At 38.0% G+C, this 18,972-nt stretch overlaps 1 protein-coding gene across 4 annotated transcripts in view; it reads right to left on the reverse strand.

Annotated features, from left to right (window-relative positions):
* Window positions 1-18,972, reverse strand: part of LOC114152066 (receptor-type tyrosine-protein phosphatase epsilon-like) — a 68,256-nt gene that overhangs the window by 26,069 nt on the left and 23,215 nt on the right. For all 4 annotated transcript variants that reach the window (XM_028029756.1, XM_028029753.1, XM_028029754.1 and 1 more), the window contains exon 2: window positions 8,457-8,697. The gene's annotated coding sequence lies outside the window, so the exon portion shown is untranslated. The remainder of the gene's footprint in view (window positions 1-8,456; window positions 8,698-18,972) is intronic.

The raw sequence follows: 18,972 nt of genomic DNA on the forward strand, positions 1-18,972 counted from the left end.
TCTGCTCATAAGTAAGAACAATTGAGAGAAGAATGCTGTTACGTAGATGCAAAAAAAACAAACTCCACAAATAGTAAAGATGCATTAAAAAGATTGAAATTTTTTTCTGACAGTTTCAATTTTTTTTAAAAGACATATTTCAATTTAATTGGAAAAATGAGTGAGAACATAGTATAAAGTCAAGAGTAAAACCCAGAAATTTTCTCCAAAATTTCTAAGCAGTCAGGAAAGGTTTTTCTTCATCAATGGAGAAGTTTGGAAAAATATTTGTATTACCACAATATGAAGCCTTGCTTTATCACAAACTCTGTCTGGTGCATTTTTACTGCTTGACCTTCATTCTTTGAAGCAACTGAAGCCAGGTAGAGTAGCCAGAAATAAAGATTCACAGATACTTATGTCTTATAGCTGCCATTTTATCAGCCAACTTTGCAGTGCTTCACACCCAGAGCAGCATTTCTCCAAACAACTGCAGAACGGCTCCCTTGCCGTTAACGCCAGCTCCTGTGCTACCAGCATCGTCATTAATCAACTCTTGCCTACTTCCCAGAGCGCCGAGACGCTGTGGCAGTGGTAATGACCTCGGAGACCAGCCAGTATCGCTCCACAGTGTCAGCCCTCCACCTCTGTGTGAACAAATAAAGCATTTCCCCCAGAGATCGAAGCCAGAAATAAATTTGAGCTCATGTTCTGTAGGCGCATAAATGCAGAGGAATATTTACAGAGCAAAATATCAGTTTGCTGGAAGGATGCTGCAACGTCACTTTGATGGAAATGTGGCGGCTTCTGTCTGACCCTGAAAGCCATTAGAGCAGCACTCACTGCAAAAACAGTATTTATTTGTTGCGTATTAGTTAAAAGAGAGTACAAAATGACAGGCGATTACTGGTAATCCTCTTAAAACATTTTAGTCATAACATTTAAAAGCAGGTCTTACTTACATGTAGCTTAATATCTGTAGTTTTTATAGGGTGAGGAAGGAACAGTCTCACTTCACACCAGTAAGGCATGAAAACGGATGCTTGCAAACTCTAAAAGAACATTTAGTCTAAATTAGTCTGTTTCTGCATAAACGAGCACATCACAGTGGCATGCCAGGTGAAATATTCACACGAAGCCACGTGTCTGTATGAGGGGGAAACAGAGACCCTCTGTCCTGTGAGGGGTCTCATCATGTCCTCACATTCATCTCCCACCCTTCCTGACACTTTGGGATTCACCTCGTCCCCTTTTTCAATTATTCTGAGGCAGAGCAATTATGAGCTGGTTCCAGAGCCATCGATAGTTGGACTAATGCGTGGCAGCATGGTTTAAAATGACGAAGCCGCGCTGTGACACTTCTCATTATCGCTCCGCTTCACTACGAGCAGAGACTGGATGATGATGTTAAGAGTGATGGGACTCAAAGAGGATTAACATTCATAGAAATTCCTAAAGTCTGTCAACAAAGTGACACTTGCTGCTCAATTAGGAGGATATTTAAAGAATAAGTAAACCTTTTTCTGAGTGAGAAAACCAGTTATTTCAGTTCTAAGCATATGTTAAGCCTGGCTTTTTATGCTAAAATTAGATTGAAACCATTTGTAGGCAAACATCATCTGCCTAAGGCTGCACAATGCTGACAACAACATAATTTACTGCACATGCATACAGTTCAGTCCCAGAAATTATGCTGTCATGCATCACTTGATCTGAAAGGTGTGTTACAAAGAGATTAATGGCCTGCATAGGTAATATTAGCGTGAAGCCAGCTTTCAATGACACAGAGGTGACTTCCATTTAACCTGGGTAACTTCTGCAGAAGAGACAGTGTTCAGAATTTTAAACTGTAGTCGACAATAACTGTTGCATCCTGATGTTTGTATATGATGTATCACTTAAAGTAAATTATCAGTAGTGCATTTCAGTTATAAAACCCCCGCAAAATAAAAATGTATACATTTTTATTCCTGTATTTGTAAATACAGAATATTTACAAATATCCTGTATACAGAGGATATTTGTTTTCATGCAGTGTTAACTGCCCAGGAGCCACATGCTCTCTTATTATAGACTAAACCATCTGCCCTGTAGCAAACACATCGCTGCATGTCTAAATGAATTGTCTCTGAACTGTTTGCGATACATTTTACGGTCAGCAAATTCAAGAAAAGATCAGAAAATACTGTAATTTTCACCAAACAAGAGCTAATGAGATGTTCTCTGAGTGTAACAACCGAGTGTACTGTCTCCCTGGAGTATGGATGGCTCTTCCTTATGTTTACCAAGCACAGAAATAACAGGCAATGGAGAAACCCTGTGGGACAAACATACCCACTTCAGTCAAGTGAATTTAAATTAACTGCAGTGTCAGTGCCTGTAATCATGATAATCCACAAGTTTTTTTTTCTCTCCTATTGGCATGAAATTGATTTTGCGTCAGCACTAAGGCGAGGGTTAAACAGACCTGACTCTGGGGAAAAACAAAGTGTTGTGGGATTTGCGGAAGGAAGACAAGATCCATCACCCAAAATATCCTTTCATTCCCAAAGAGAAGGGGCGGGGAGGGCAGGCGTGGAGAAACGAGTGATAAGCACCGCTGTGGGAGAACAAAAAGCCACTTGATTCTGGGGGAGGAAAAGAGAGCAGAATGGATAAGAGTCCATGCTGTGAGGATGAGAAGCCTGCTTCTGCTGCTCTGCAGACAGGTCTTCTTCATGCAGACACGGGCTGTAAAACCCTTCTCCTTAAACAGTGGGTCTTCTGGTTCATGACGTGCCCCCAGTCTGCAGGAGAAGCAGGACTTCGCTGCTGAACGGCTCCAGTTGCCATAGCAAAACTGGCCCTTCACAGTAGCGGTTATTCATCTTCGGGAATAACAGCTCCTTTATGCTCGCTTATCACACTTGAGGCAACAGCAGGTTGGGGAAACAACCGGAAAACAAAAACAACTCTAGTTCTGGCGCATGGTTCAGATTGAAGAGGAGGGGCAGCAGCAGTCACAAGCATTCCTTGTAGGAGAGGATGAAGTGAAAGCACGGTAATTATGTCACATAAACCCAGGCCGCGGACCTCAACCTTGCACATTTTTTCACAGTCCTCTTTTTGATGACATTATGAGCTTCACTTTTTTGATTAACATTGTGTAACCCTGTCGTTCGGGCTTTGTCTGACTTCAATAGGAACATGAGTCATTCAGAGGGACCATGGGCACCACACTGAGTCTCATTGTCCTCTCTGCAAAGTAGGCTTGTTACATGAATGAAAAAGAAAACCCCTCTCACTCCACATGCACACCATAATACGAGCAAGTGACTGGTCAGAGTCAAAGGAGACTTGGAAAAAGAAAGACAGGGAGTGCAACATCCACAGAAATCCCTGCTGAACAGTCAGGGGAAGATCTTTGCTTTGCTGAGATCAAAGACCTAGAGAGGGAGACGAAGTCGTGTCAAAACCTACGAGGACAGAAAGGCCGAGAAAATGTAGTGGAAGACCTAAAATTGAAATATATCATCCGAACAGATGAAACTTCACAAAATATTAGGAAAAACTTGTTTTAATACATACCGTTAAAAAAAATCCAACCCTGGGAACAAAACTATGCTTTAAGAAAACCAAAGTTGCCACTGAGTATTAGACCTGATATCAAATGAGTCAGCACACAAACCTCAGTCACACACAGATCAGTGTTTAGTCTATATTTAACACCAGGGCCAGCCTGTACAGTACAGGCAAATACTAAAGGTGCCAAGACTGTGTGTGGCATAAAAAAGGGGCAAGAAAAAAAATTACAATTGTTATTAGGTTATGTAATTTCCTAATATAAAAAACCTATGATAATTTAGCTAGCAAAAAATATTAGATACTACATCTAAAAATAATGCCTCTCCGCCTCCTGTCCAAGTAGTTTGTTTGTTCCTGCACCCTGCGCACCCTCCTCTCACTGCTCTCACTGCTCTGTTGATGCTCACTGACAGTTGACAATTTAAATAATTGCACAACGTTTGCAAGCCATTTTTTGACACATAACTCTGGTAGTCATCAGCATAGAACGGAAATGGAAGCAATGTTTTCTGAAAATGTGACCTAGAGGTAAATGATAAACAGGAAAAAGAAAGGGGCCTAAAACAAAGCCCTGAAGAACACCACTGGCAAAACATTTGTGCAGCAACAATATTTTTTCAACATTTATTAGAGCTTAGTAATTATTTTTTTTAGTTATTATTACAATTGTAATTGGGAAATACATATATAAATGAAGTAGAAATATATATATAAAAAAAACCTCTGCACAAGTAAAAGTGTTGCTGCAATTACAGAAAAAAACCTTCTGAAAAGTGGATCTTAAATGCCAAAATGTTCTCAATCTTTATTAAAATTCAAGATTCTCCACAGCTGACATTTGCCAGGTCTGATCTAGGTCACACTCTGCATAAAATCTACCTTAAGGACTGAGCACCCGCTCTATCTTTTTTATTTATGTGCGTGTTTTGCCATGTAAGCACATACTGTCCTCCATCTGCTGTTTGATGAAGACTGTTTCCTTTCCTCTACAGCCGGCCTTCCTGTGCTGCTCCCCTCCAGAAGGGAAATGGGAGCAAAAGGCAGCCACACAGTCCAGACAAACTGGATAAGATAGATCCAGACACAACCGACAGCCGATGACTTATCCACACAAATAGAGTATTCTCCTTCTTTCCCTGTGCTCTGATTATGGCTTTTGTTTTATGTTTTCATCTTCACTTTCCTTTTGCCCTTGTCTCATGGTCACGCACCTCCGCTTATCACTAAGCAGCTTGCTGGAGACAAAATATTGTAAATGCATATCAATCAAGACAATTTTAAATACTAGGGAAGTTTAGACACACTTCTTGTATTTCTCTTACCATTTTAAATGAGATTTCTATTAATCCAAGGACAAATTCACAAAGTTAGTAAGAGTAAAAGTCAAAGGCTTCATATCTTTGGTTTGTGATTCTAATTTATAGTTTCATACAGTGCTGAGAAATACTGTTTTTATAGGTGGATCTTCATTATTTTTGAAAGTTGCGGTTCCAGTGTAAGATTAGCTGTGACTGGATTTGATAAAACACAGACGACCAATGTCACCAGGCTCTCAAAATCACTGAAAACATAAACCTGGACCTCAAGCAATCTGCATTTCTGTGCCTCTCCACTCGTCCTCCAGACACTGGGACCCTGATTTCTAAATGAAATGCATAATGTACATTCATCTGAGAAGGGCATTTCTTTCAACCACACTTTTTCCCTTCCACTAAACTTTGCATTAATATGCTAGAACACAGCAATCTTACCTAATCCAGTGCAATCCAATCCTGTTTACTTTCATATGCATTTAAAAACAAGTGGCTGCCAAAAGCATTTGCTCAGCTGTCCATAGACACCGTGAAGGAGAGGAAGGATGAAGCTAGTCCAAGAGAAGGCATGAAGTGAGGCCATTAGGATGTTTAAAAACAATAAAATAAAATCAATTCTGTTGCACAGAAGGAGCCAATGCAGACCAGCCAGCAAAGGAGAAATGTTTTCTTGCCTGTGTGATCGAACTAAAAGACAAGAAGCTGCATTTTAGAGAAGCTGAAGGCAAGAGCGGGCAGCATGGCTGACCCTAAAATAGACCACATTGCAATAGTCAAAGTGTAATGTAATAAAAGTGTGACGTTTTTAAAGTCCTGCCTGGACAAAATGGCCTCGATTTTGGCAACTTGTCACAGTTGGAAAAAGCTTGTTTTTCCAACAAATTTGACGTTTGTGTCTTATATTTAACATTGCTCTCTAATTTCATCCACAGATTGTAGCAGTGGATTTCATTAGAGTCTAAGAGACAAAATTCATATGGTGAAGAAAAACTTGGGTACAAAAACATGACCTCAGTCTTATCACTAAAGCACAATAATTGAGAGGCATCCAAGCTTCAATTTCATTTAGGCATTGCAAAAACAGATGAACAGATTTAGTCTTATGGTTTTTTTTCACAGGAATGTAGATTTGGCAGTCATTAGCATAAAAATGTAATTAAATTCAAAAATGTCCTCAAAGCAGAACCCAAGAGAGGGTGATGGAGAGAGAGAAAAAGAGAGGTTCAAGCATGGAGCCCTGAGGCCCCACCCATCAAAAAGACACTAAAGATGATAAACTTATTAATGCTAATACAACAACGTCCATCAGTCAGGTAAGACCGAAACCACTCCAAGGCTGGATCTTTATTACCAACACAATGATCAAGATGAGAAATGAAAATGCCATGATGGTCTGTGTCAAAGGCTCAAAGGGTCAGAGGAAGTGAAGTTTGGTTGAAAAAAGATGGAGGACCAATACCTGGTTTTTTTGATATACTTTAAAGCCCTGGGGATCACGCTTGTACTGCTATCAGTAACAATCAAGACAGATTGACATTTAAAAATATCTTTTAAAAGACAAGGTGAATAGCAGCACTGGAGGAACCAGAAAGTTTCATCTGATATGGCAACTGGGTGAAATAGTTTCTCAAAAATATTTGTTTTTCAGTTTTTACAGTGTTTTGATCATGATCTTTTAACATGTCAAAGAAAACCTGAAGCCTGTCTGTCCACCTGCGCTCAGCTTTCCTGGAGGCCCGTCTGGCAGAATGAGTGACATCTTTCAGCTTGGGCTGAAGTGTCAGTTTGGGACGTCTGGGTTTTAATGGAGCCACCGTGTTACACGACAAGATACAAACTGACAGAGACACCGTCAACTTTTCAGTGTCAAAACACATGGAGTAAAAGTTCATGTCATTTAAAACAGATGAGAACCGAGCAGCAGTGAAAAGGTGTGACAATCAGCCAGAACTGAATCCAAACAGGAACACAAATGTTGAATAAAATGTGAACATTATCTGAGCTCACAGCATCACACATCTGAGTTGTTCATGGAAAGCCCCCCGATGACAAAACAAAGAAAGACGTGCTTGTGCATGTGTGGAGCCAGTTACAGACTTGACAAGACTTAATCTTTAATCGGTGACATTTCGGGACAACACACAAGGATATTAAAATCTCAAATTATTAAGACCTGATCATATTTACTGGTCACTTCAATCAAATCATCAGAAAAGTCATTTAAGAAGTGTTTTTTATACTCAGGCGGTCAATAGATCACTATACACAGGACCAGGCAAGAGTGACCCAACTCAAATATGATCAATTCAAAACTGGAGGAAGTCATCTGTGCTGGGAACAAAACTTTAGAACAGCTTTGGACGTTGCTATGCCCACCAATGACCTTGTAAAATAGTTTCATATGGGACCTGGTTTGAGGTTGGAAAATATGTAGCTTGTGTCCAAGATGCTGGCTCATCCCAGCCACCGACATCTGCAGCCCCAGGAACCTTGATTAATACCAGGGATTACAGACACCGGCACATTTATGTAATGGGGCCCTTTAAAAGTCACAACAAACCTTTATGAGCAAAAATCTGAGGGCTGTAAGTCATCACCACTCTCTCTCCAACTTCTCTTAGTTCAAGAGGCACAGACCACAAAACTGTATCATGTAGAATAACGAATGTTTAACATAATCTGTGCCAATTTTATCCCAGTCCATTTTTTTTACCATTTCTAAATCATAAATGCAAACCTTGCCAATAACTTTAGGGCAAGTTGAAAACACCCGAAAGTACTACGGAATGTATGGAAACCGAAAAAAGAAAGAGGGATAGTCACAACACTAAGAAATTGCTCATAGTTTTCCAAAGCATGTTGACAATATGACTCAAACGATAAATTCAGGCCTGAAGTGGCAGAAGTAGGAAATTATGTTAAATATGTGCATGTTTTCTAAAGACCTGCCTAAAAAAAACTACATCACATTGAAGTTAAAAAACAGAAAGAGGAGGATTAAATCTGAAGTTTATAGTGAAATTCAAAGGTTAGTGAAGGTCACAACTGAAGTGTGTGGTGCTCTATGGCAGCAAGTTTAACAAATTCAATGGGAGACTGGAGGAGAAGGCTCAGAATCTCTGTTTACTGTTTATGAAAAAAGTCGAACAAGAAATGTTTCATTTATTGAGGCTGAAACTTCAAACAGAATCAATAAAATAACAAATAAGATCCAAATGCTAATCAGATCCCCCCCCCCAAACTGCCTTGCCTTCAAATCCACAAATAAATAATGTAAATCACTGCATTTTGAAATTATAACGCTGACTTCTACTAAGAGCACTAAGTTGTTTGGGTCTGACTGTCATTTCAGTTTGACTGCCCGGTTCCACTTCCTGTTTTATGGTCTTTTTTGCTGGTCAGAGCTGTGAATATTCAAAATGAGGAAGTGATTTAAGGGAAACCATGTCATCAACTTGTGAGAAATGCCTCTCTGAGTGCAGAGAAAAGTTGGTGCCTTGCAACACTCACTAAAACAAGAGAAATTCTCTTGCAGTCTAATTTTAAATTTGATCACAATAAAAAATTGAATCAGTTGCTGTGTGTAGAGTTCTCCATTACCTGAATGAGAGTTGATTCAGAGCGTGCCGACTCTCAGATCCATAGTAACAGTTCCCATGGTCCTCATCCAATCCAGGGGTCACATTGCTCTCCTGTTCTCAAGCGTGAAGATATCCAGAAGCTGGAGGCTGAAGAGAGACGATCCCGGTCTCCAGTAGTGGATCTCACTGGGTTAACCTGGTCTGAACCAGCGAGGGTTTTCTGGAAACAGCACTGGATGCCTTCAGGAGATGCTTGCCTCCTTTGAGAGAGTAAGGACGGAGCACATGTTAGGCAGTTAACAGGACAGCAGAACAGACAGATGAGAAGACGCTGGTGGATGGAGTGAGGTATGAAGTAGTTCCTGTTTGAGGAGGAAGAGCGAGGAACGGCTCGTGAAAAGCAGAAGAGCAGGCGGTGAAAAGACGGCTTCTCTAACGAGAGAACTGAGAAAAGGAAAAACTGTATACCAAAATATTTATGCTCTACACAATGCATCATAATGCCACAATGAATAATTTAAAAAATTTTCCACCATTTAATGTGATATTGAAAACTCTATGTAGAACCACTTGGTAACAGAAATGGAACCTCTCAACTAGAGAGGTTTAACAGGTGATGACTGAATGCTGAAACTGAAACAATGGATGCTTCAATAATATATTAATTACCGAGTTACTCGACTTTATCTAAGGAAATCGTTTAGAAATAAATTTTTATGGGAGCCACAGAACATTCATAATAAAACAGACGAGCAAAAAGAAGCTGCAGCACAAGATTAAGAAACAAGAAATAAAGGAAATTATACTTTTGGTTTGATAATACTGGCTAAATGCCTGAAATATAAATCAATCCTTTAAAGATCAAGCTCTAATATCACTTGATGAACCAGGCTGCCCTGGATACCAACAAAAATAAAACCCAGAAAAATAGCCCCCCTTCCTGTTGATAAATCTAACAGATTTGCAACATAATTTAATATAAAGCCTCCTCTTCTCTGTTTGCCAGCATATTTACTTTCATCCATGATTTTTTCCCCTCCTCTCGGTATTTTACTCTGTGCAATAAAAAACTGGTACAAAGACGGTGCATTAGCTGCAGCAGAGATGCAGTTTGGTGCCATCTAATAAATAAACCCTTTGCTGAACCATGGGGGAGCAAAAAAGGAGGGTAAGAGGAGGAGGGAGAGGGAGTGCAATGAAATGGGGACACAGAGCGCAATTCATCTACCTGGGAAGGCCAAGTGGCCTACGTATCTGGAGCCTCTCTGTCAGCTGTGTGAAAAATACGGCAATTATCTTTTTTTCCTAAAGATCACAGCAAAAACTCAAAGCTAGATGCTTGTGGATATTTTTCTGCAACTTAGCTGTTTTCAGAGTTTCAAGGCTCCCCCCTCAGCAATGTGATGCATGCCTTGCGGTTGCGATGGTGACCGGATCGTCAGGCTGGGCACACAGAAAGATGCGTGTATGTGTTTATCTCTCTTTCCTGTTTCTCTTTTCTAGGCTGCCCCGATAAACTAATGGACACATCTCCAGCAGCCCCCCCACCTCCACCTCCACCCACTCGCTCACAGGAAATCGGGGAGAAAACATGCAGTCAGCATTTGCTTCACAACATCCTGTTAAATGAGATGTCATGCTTGAGGATTACCATGATAGTCTCACAGGGGCAAAAGCTAATTCTGGCAGAATCAAGTGGGAAAGGAACAAAATAAAAAAAAAATTAGGATCACCTCATCAATCCTCTGTGATTTTGTTTTGAATTTGTTTCTCATTTCCTGGAAAGCATTTGCGTAGGAGTATTTGGAATCAGATACAGTCTCAGGATTTATAAATAAATAATATGAGGTCTGACAGAGGCGAGTCTGATCTAGGAAGTTGCTGAATAATAGAAGAACCTTTCTTTTATATGACCAGATGCAAGGTATTAAAAGAGAAAAGCTGCTACACCAAAATTTCTGAGTGTAGAATATAACTTGGCTACGCAGAATTTTGTTGCATTTGGTTAATGTAAAATTAATATAAATCTACCAAATGAATAAAAAAAAATTATATAAGAGTCATAGAACACTTTAAAAAGTCCCAAAGTTCAGTAAGAAGATTGTTTTCAATACTGCAACCAAAATGAGCCTGAAAAAGCCTAAGATCAAAAGTTTATACACATTATTGAGAGGCTCAAATATGAATGAAGAACATGATGTACTTTTGAGAAGACTCAAAAAAAAAAGCAGAAAGTACTAGTATCCACATGTCGATATTTCTGTGCGCAGTAGTAAAAGACAATGTATATATTCAGAAGTAGAAATGATAAAAACAAATTTTATTGAGTCATTACAACGGACAACACTAAAATGAAACCTCAAACCAGATCATCACCTGCAGTGGGCTTTTATGAGAATATGAAAACCCACAGAGGATTTTTCTTTTCTGCAAAAATGTGCAGTGCAATTTTCTTATTGTTATTTGCAACAGAAAGGCAACAATTACTCCTGGATCTGCTAAGATCTCACAACTAGGCAAGGCCTGGTTTGTGGCAAAAAAAAAAAAGAGAAAAAGAAAAAAAAAACACTAAAACACACAGTCATTCCCTTACTGTGTTTTAAAATCTCTTTAATGAGATTCCAGAGAAAAGTACTCACCCCTCCCTAGCTGCTCATAAAAATACCAGTGGCAACATGCAAGAAACTGGTCATTAATTATGAGTAGGATTTGACTGCTGTAATGCCGATAAATACTATTCCACCAATTATTGAGAAGGGAATAAATAATCTGGCATGGCATTTTTATTGATCACAATTTTTTTTCATAGTGAAAAAAAATTGTATAAAAGTGATACTCCACTTTTATACTGTTTTATCATGTTTTGAAAGATGCATGTTTTATTTCCTAAATAAATAAAATACAATCTTATGATTGAGTAACGAATTTATCGTCTAAATCCGTGCCACTCAATGGATGATTTGCGTCTTCATTGTAAGTAGCCAACAAACTTTAGTTGCATTACTGCCACCTACTGGACTGGAGTGTGTGAAACAGTTTTGCTGAGAAAGGTGCGATTAATTGAGATCTGTAGACAGTTCCATGTCTACCAAGTCTAATCCCTACTTGCTGCAGCACAGCTAGCCTTTAAAGGAAGTTAGAAAAGTAGCAGCTAAAAAAAAAGACATGTCGATTTAAAGTCATTGCATCATTTATTTTTGACATTTTGTTATCTGTGATACAAATGCATTAAAGTAATTCTTCCATTTTACTTAGGTTTATCTATACTTCTGTGTAGGGATGAGCAATGTCTGTAGAGGCGAATCACTCACTATTAGGATTTAAGTTCAACTTCAGCATAACAATGAACACTGCACAGACAGATGCATGGATTTCTGCCACACCGATAAATATATACGTGTAAACAGACACAAACATGTGTCTCTTTGACATTTCCATCTCTACAGGGTAGTGGTCAATCAGATTAGAGTATCACACAGAGATCTCTGTGTGTACCAAAGCAAATCCATTTATAGAGATAAGCTTTGAGGGCAGTTGCTACTACATACCCCCTCACCCACTGAGTGTGTATCAGCCTAGAGCATCAGTTCAGAAGAACAATATTTACAGATGAGCTCTGACTTGTCGCTGCATGTTACATCAAAAAAAAATGTCTCCAGCAGTTCAGGACCTCCAGAAAGGTCACGAGATAAACCTTTAGACCTCAGAAGATAACTAACCAAATAAGTACATAGTAAAGAGTTTTAAAAACAGGGTTTTTTTTTTTTTACTTTTTACAAGATTTGTAATCCAATACCAAATATATTTCACTTTTAAGGGGTACAATTTCTTAATTTTAGGATTAAAAAAATGCATAAGCTGTTAAAGTCGTGGCATGTGTTTTCTAGGAAAAATAGTTCCCTTTTATAGCAAAATCTGGTATCTTCTCATCAGCTATTATAAAAATGCTGCACATATCAAACATGAGTTAAAAGAAATTTGATCTTGAACTAATTCCAAAAATACTATAATTCCCAAGAGATTAAAAATTAATCATACTTTCTTGACTAATAATTATCTGACCACTTGTGGGAACTCCCAGATGGTCAACTAATCTTTAGATATGACAAAACAAGACTGTGATGTTGCAAAAGTAGTATAATACAGATTTCCATACCTTTGATCCCAACACACATGCACTATTCTGAATTGAAGTGCATCAAACGGGGAGTGCATACTTTGAAGGCATGACAGGATTTGATGTCCCTCAAAATCTCCTTCAGTTTTTCACTTTCAGGTCCGCATGACACTCGTTTCTCAATATGCCAGCATATGGCGCAGGTCAGGAAACACTGTGACAGCAGCTTTAAGATGTTGAACTTCTAAGATTACTAAATATTATTGCAATAATATTTATATTGTATGTTTTCTATTGTTTTATGTTGGATTAAAATTCTTGCATTAATCTTTTAGAAATCCCAGAGTCTAGTTTTATTACATGCCCTCAGCATAGCAAGGAAACGACAATGAATCATACTGAGCAAATGCAGCGTCATTTGACTAATGAAATAGAGTAATTAATTGAAGACAACTTTCAAATAAGATTTAAAGTGGATCATGCAGCAATCTGGTACCAGTTCACTATGTGTGGATGTCTGAAAGTGAGACAACCACCAAGGCAAAGTGTGATTAATGTGTTTACAACCAAACCTGAAAGGGGGAAAGAAGATCCCATTTCCTCAATGAAACGTGGAGCTGGAGGATTTGTGATAAATAGCACATGTGACCTAATGTGATATAGGAATATAAAGCTGTGCCTGTGATTCTGGGCTATATTTACCAGAGCAGGCAGAGAAATGGTGAAAAGGAAAGTAATTTGTGAGGCGAGACAGATCACCTGTCCATCTGAATTTTAAGCACTCCGGTGTTATCATGGCATTCTGTCATTCTGAGCACCAGCATCTGGTCTTTGGCCAAAATAAGCAGGATGTGAAGTGATAACATCATAAAGAGGCTCTTCTGAACTTGGCAATCCATGTTATTTTCAAGTGTCTGGAAATTTTCTTTAAGAGCCAACGCGAGGTAAGAATATTTACAGAGACTGAGAATGTGACAGACTGCATCAATAGTGTTATTTAGATGGCGAGGAAGGTAATTGAGAACCCGATTTAATACTCATCTGTGGTTTCCTCAGATCAATACTCAATACAGTGATGGAAGATGTAAAAAAAGGTCAAGAAAACAAGGATGTGCTGCTCAGACACAAATAACTCAGTAAAAAAAAAAAAAATATATATATATATATATATATATATATATATATATATATATATATATATATATATATATATGTTAGGTTATAGGCATTCGTCCATCAGAATAATAAGACGTTATTGCTCTGGTCTGATTTGTTGGTGTGTTTGCTTGTTTGGAATATCTGTGGGAAGGTGCAATATGTGTTTCTTATTGAGCATATGTGTGGTTTTTTTATTTTATTTTATTATGGCACAAGTGTTCAAGATCTGTTTTTATTGTGTCTCCTTTAGCTATGGCGGCTACTTTTCACAGCACTGGAGTCCAAGAAAAAAATCCCCTTTGGGATCGATCGATCGATCGATCAATCAATCAATCAATCAATCAATCAATCAATCAATCAATCTGTTGCGGATGTCAGATGGAATAACAGATTTTTTTTTAAATAAAGATAACCACTAGGGGATTTTTTAAAGTTGTTTTGTTTTTGCTGCTTTTCCATAGAGACTTTTTTTTTGGAAACTGCCAGATGTACTCCCTTGTCCATTTTTTCAGACAGGTTCTGTAAAATAGATTATTTAAATAAGCTTCAGACATTTTATTTTACATAAACTCAAGATAAATATTTAAAAACTGAAAGAGACTGGAACAAACAGGCAATATGGGAAAATATGACCAAATATCTGTGGGTTATTCAAGATTGTGAAGTAAATATAGTTTTCTATTTAGAGTCAGAACTTTTTGTCCAATTGTTTGGGATAAGAATAAGTAAAAAATCTTTAACCACCTCTTCTTTAAATATTTTAACTCTGCAGAGTCATAGAATTACTTTATTCATCCCAGCAGGGAAATTATTTAATGGCTACTTATAATCATTTAAAATGATCTGCAATAGATGTGACAATTATTTTATTTGATTATTTTTGCATATTTATCAAGTTAATGTACTAAGAATCAAGTGTAGCAACAATTCCAACAGAAGAGATGGACCAACATGAGTCTGAACATGTAGCAGTGTCTACTAAACTGGGATTTCAGTTTACATTTACACCCTTAATGATATTTAATCCTCCTTGTTGCAGATTGTTGTCTGTATGACTCAGTAGGCAAAATGTAACTTTTAAAAATTGAAGGAGGCTCCCTCTGTTTATTAAAATCCTTCCTCCAACGCACCATACAGTGTACAAAAGATTATATACTGTTCTAGTATAACAACAATAAAAAAAATAGGATAAGTCTAGACAGTCTGTCAATCCTATTCTCAATCGTAGGACCCAGACATGGCCTACAGCTTGCCATGGGATGTAAAAAAGCAGATCCTCGGTTCATTAGAAGAGCTGCATGGGAAAACACATTATTCAGCTTTCCAAGCAGCAATCCAACACACATCCCCTCGGTGGTGGTGTCTCCCTTATTGCTTTCACATCCTCTCTCAAAGCTGTGGCTCGGAGCCGCTGAGACAGGACACAGTCAGGATTAAACTAAGGATTTCCTGAAACATCTATACTCCATAAACCCCCGTTGTGGTAAATATTCATGACAGAGAAGTAGTGAACAATCAAGGACTATGTAAGAGTAAAAATATGTGATCTCTGAAGCTAGGTGTGTGCACAGCAGGCTTCATGCCTCGTCTGTCTGAACAAACTCGTCTGAGAACTGAGAGTTTTCACACATTCGAGTGAGAAATCAGTTTACTTCACACAAAATCTGTCAAAAAAAAAGAAACAGGAGTAAAAAAAAGCACAAAAGATCTAACCTGTAAAGTATTACAATAATGCTCTTTTCAGGAAAAGCTTTCTTAAGAATGCTAGCTACTGAAAAAACTGACAACACAATGGGTTTGCTTTTAACCTGTTATATTTTGTCATTTTACAGCCACAAACGTCAAGGTATTTTATTAGAACTTTCTTAGTATTACATGTCTCCAGAAGAAGCCAATTAAAAACTGGTATACTTTTCAAGAGTCTGTGGGCCTGTGATATCAGTGACATGCAGTGATAACTGTACAGTTACCAAAAAATAAATAAAAATGAAAAACAGAAAAAAACAAAGACTACACAGATGCAATTTGTTGACACTTTTTTGGTTTTCACAAGTAGCACCACACAATATCATGATAAAGTTAAGTCAGTTTCTTCCACACTTTCCCCAAATACACCGTCCCAAAAGTGGAATATGGTCATGGCAGTGTCATGCTGTAGGACCACAGAAACTAGTTAAAGTTAATGGAAAGATAAATAGAGCCGAGACAAGACGTAAGGAAAACCTGGAGGTTCACCTTCCAACAGGACAACAAGCCTAAACATAAAGCCATAGAACCACAATAAAGAGGTTTAAAGCAAAGCATATAAAGGTGTTAGAATGGCCCAGTCAAAGTCCGGATCTCTGAAAAACTTTATTCAGTAAAACTGGCCTTGAGCTATTTTGCATAGAAAAATAAGCAGAACTTTTTCTCTTGATACGTAAACCTGGTAGAGACATACAGAAGATGAAATGTGACTCTAGCTACAATGAAAATTGGGTATGAGTAAAAATGCACTCCGCATTTCCAGATTTTTACTTTAAAATAATTTTCCTTCTACTTCACAATTATGACTAAAATCCTTAATAAAGTACACTAAAACATTTTGGTATAATGTGCAGACGATTAGGGGATATGCATACTTATGCAAGGGACAATATGCAACAACTCAGCTTCTGATGACTGTCCCTGTATGACACATCTAACCAACCAGAAAGAACCACAACTTATTACATCACATCCTGTGTATGAGCTCTGACCTGCAGGCAAACGTGGGAGTATAAAATTAGCTGGACTGTGAGAACTAGACAGGCAGAGGTAGAGTCAGTCACTGAGGCAGAACACAAAAGGATACAGGAAAAATAAGAAGGAACAAAAAAAACAGTCATAATTGGAACAGCTCAGAGTCCCTTCCTGTCGTGTAGCAACTCTGGCTACAATAACATTCATATTAGGTCAGCGCTGGCTCTCATGTGCAACACATAAACCCAGATTAGAGGGTGAAATTCCACACTTAAGATGTCTAATGACGGGTTAGGACTAACAAGCAAAGTATTAGCACTCTAATGGGACTCAATTTATAAAGAGCCAGACCAGAGGGAAGAGAAACCAAACACAGAGCCTGGTTTCATGCTCCATTACACACAAGCACCATCTTATATGGATGAACCACTCATTTTCTTAGTGACTTTTCACTAATGGAGTGAAACAAAATAAACGCCTGGAGGAATAATAAGAGCTCGTTTTGAATATTTGATGCAATTGTTAAAAATATATATATATATTTTTTTTCTCACTTTTACACTTGATTTGGAGGAAAGAAACTTAATTCTTAATATTTAAATATCAGTATTTCTCAGTGGATGGTGCAATAACTTTTCCACTAAATGCAGGTGGTTTTGTTAAACGGGACTTTCCGACTACAGCAGTAGTAACACGAACATGTGGGGAGTTACTTTCACATTATGGAAGCTTGTTGAAGCAAGCATAACAAGCGATTCCTACAGATTTTGTGTCCTGTAAGATGATAAAGTAAAGCCATGAATAAATACATATTCTTGGTCTAAAAGTATGGATTTACAATGCAATGTGCACAGACTGAATAACAGTGAGGAGGGACTTTAAACCCCCTGCACAGGCCTTTGCAATCCATGCGTACAAATCACAGGGTGGGATTTTAAAATAGTTTCTGAGGAACAGAAGTGGCTGCTTGTGTATGCAAGTTCAGATCTGCTCATTTTGATAAAGGTAGTTCAAGAAAAATGCCAGAAAATGTGAGTGGATTTGTCATGTACCAATCAAAAAGTCACTTTAGTTCACAGGCATTTAGGATTTTTGAAATCATAATCATTTGCAATCCCCTGTTCAGAATGGGAACTGAAAGTTGGGGTATATGACTGATCCTTGACACGTAGTCATAGAGTATTTTGTTGAAAACACAGATCAAGAATTAGATTATGACCAAGGAGAAACGGATTTCAATTATCCTACCCTAAACCTTTAACCTTGAAACTTAATTACCCCAAAAACTTTTTTATGTTTACTGTGTGTTTCTACTGCTGTGCTGCAAGGGAAATTAAATCCAGTGTTGCTGAACTTCACCAGTAAAAAAAACCTATAAAAGTAGAAGAACTACAGCTTCTACAGTTTCCACTCAGTTCTTGGTTTTTTTCCAGTTGTAGAGCAGGAATATTTAAAAGCCTGGAATACTGTCAGAAATGGAGGTTCTTACAGTATTATAACCCTGGGTGAAAAAGCATTTTAACAATTTAATAGCTTCTGTTGGAAACAGAAAAGCATAACCACAACTGTCACCAAAATAATGTGGTGTATGTTGTCGTTCTTACTGTAATGTCATTTATAACATAGATCTACCATTCTGGTCAATATAAAAGTATTTTCAAGTGCTTGTAACAAAGGAAACAACTTTATACACTTCATAAATGTATTGGGCAGTATCATACTACTCTGTGCTCCACTTATCTGGAGAAAACTGCAGTTTTTAAACTTCTGTCTATTGTGTACCATGCTGGATTTGCTGAAATATCATCACTAAGTGATTCTCTAGGTAATCTGTAGAGGAATGTTGATAGTTAATGCTATGTACACTAATCACTAAAATAACATGGTAAAGACAGACACCAAGACATCCTTTTTGTGTTTTAAATTAGCAAAACCCTTTTCATTTTAATGATTACTTTCTCTGAGATACAAAATAGGGTGGGCAGTCCCTCCTCCTAATATTTATAAGCTATTTAAATAATGTTTGTTGCTAATCAGCTGACCAGCAGTGTACAGCAACAGATGAGGAAGGGACATTGCTGTAGTTCTCTATGCTTAGAGAAATCTCTGGTTACGTTAGCACACTCTCTGGTACTTTAAGCCATTCAGGAACACTGTGACAGAACATGATAGTGGTTTTAAAACAGTAACTCTTGAGTTTTCATGTACATTTCAGCCCATGCCTACAAAGAAGTTCAGCAGCGATGGAGTTCAGTGTTTGCCATATTGGAGTAAATAGGAACCCAAAACTGGACAGGAACAGTAAGATGAGACCATTAAAGTATTATTTTTAGATTTTATGACAGCAGTTAGAGTCTAAAACGTAGGTGGAAAAATACAAAGTTTGTGGAAGGCTAAAACTTTAGATGGATTTGAAAAAAAATGTAATACACCCTTTAAATTCTGGCAATTGCAGTAATGCAGACTTCTTCCTTCCAAATACAGAAACCACCATCCTTCCTCCACAAATCTCCACCCCAAAGATGGAGGGTATTATAAA

This window comes from Xiphophorus couchianus, chromosome 10 (assembly GCF_001444195.1).
Source record: "Xiphophorus couchianus chromosome 10, X_couchianus-1.0, whole genome shotgun sequence".
Lineage (NCBI taxonomy): Eukaryota > Metazoa > Chordata > Actinopteri > Cyprinodontiformes > Poeciliidae > Xiphophorus > Xiphophorus couchianus.